The sequence below is a fragment of the Callorhinus ursinus genome, unplaced genomic scaffold (assembly GCF_003265705.2).
Source record: "Callorhinus ursinus isolate GAN/ISIS: 27379988/994484 unplaced genomic scaffold, GSC_fseal_2.0 scaffold24, whole genome shotgun sequence".
NCBI lineage: Eukaryota > Metazoa > Chordata > Mammalia > Carnivora > Otariidae > Callorhinus > Callorhinus ursinus.
In genome coordinates this window covers 16,605,896-16,607,511 of record NW_027397086.1, presented here as the reverse complement: position 1 = coordinate 16,607,511, position 1,616 = coordinate 16,605,896, and positions in this window count along the sequence as shown.

Genomic DNA, 1,616 nt, shown 5'->3' with positions numbered 1-1,616 from the left:
AAAAACACTCCAGGCTAAAGAGACTCAATCAGGAAAAAAGGGGCCAATGAAGAATGAGCCATGTTTAGGGAATGAGGGAGAGAGAGGCGAAGTCTTTGGAATTTCCAGTTCTAGGAATTCCTACTATACTCTATAGACATTAGGGAACCAAGGCAGGGTGTTGAGTAAGAGCAGTGTAATTAAGAGAAGACAAACTTTTTTTTTTTTTCCCCAAAGATGACGGCATGCATGGCTCCTCTCTGGGAATACTGAAATTCAGCCAGATTTCTCTAAAGTGTAGTGTTTCAAGAATCAGGACCCAGTGCCTCTGTGTCGGTCCTTGTTAGGACTGAACGGGGGAAAGAATTCATTTCATGTGATTACACGGAACCAAGCAACTTCCTGATGCACCTACAACTGAGACTTGGGGAAATGGGATGTGGAAGATATGGGGACTAGTAATTCTGATGAGGATTTAATTAAGAACTCAATTTTCCCAGACTTCCAATACTGACTGCCTGATGTTTCTTTAATAGGAACTGTTGATATGTTCTAATTACGGTGGGTTATTTATGGGATCAGGTCTCATCTCTCCACTCAATTATGTTTTGTTTGGGAAATTTGCGTACTTTTATGAGTCTGGTTCTTAATTGAGTCTATTGTCTTCCCCAAAGATGCACTTAGTCTGGGGACATATTTGTTTGTGGCTTTTCCTCTGCCAGAGATCCCGACACCTCTTGCCTTTCTCTTCCTCTCACTGATAAACTCCGAAGCCAGAGGGAAGGAGGCTCCTTCCTTCCTGATCCTTGGCACTACCTATGTTTGTGCCCCTGGCCCATGGCTATACTTTGCAGACTCAGCTGATAGCCCTTCCTTTATATTTTTGAGACAAGATCCTTTAAAACTGTGCCTGGGGATCAGATATCTTTGAAATTCTGAGAAAACTGAGAATTTCAGGTGCTTGGCATCCAGAGACACATTTGATATTCTGAACTGGAACATATTTATAGATGTTTCTTTATGGAGGAAAGATTTCTGATTTACTATCCTGGAGAGGTTCTCTGCTGTGGGTAAATCACCATTAGGTCTTGGAAAACTGATATTGGTGTATTATTTCGTAGACTGGATTCCTTCTGGCATTGCAAGATGATGACTCTGTTTCCATAACAATAAACATGCATCTACATTGCTTTGAACAGCCACATAGATATTCTGCGTTATGGATACATGATAATTTGTGTAACCAGTTTTCTATCGGTGGGTATCCAGGTGGTTTTCAACCTGTGATGAGTAACTTTGGATGTATCATTGTGCATATCCATCGTTCCTTCTGAAAGATCAATTCCTGGGGGCACCTGGGTGGCTCAACCGGTTAAGCATCTGCCTTCGGCTCAGGTTGTGATCCCAGGGTTCTGGGATTGAGCCCCACATCAGGCTCCCTGCTCAGGGGGAAGCCTCCTTCTCCCTCTCACTCTGCCTGCCGCTCCCCCTGCTTGTGCTCTCTCTCTCTCAAATAAATAAGTAAAATATTCATTAAAAAAAAATAAAAGATCAGGGGCGCCCGGGTGTCTCAGTCGTTAAGCGTCTGCCTTCAGCTCAGGTCATGATCCCAGGGTTCTGGGATCGCGCCCCGCATG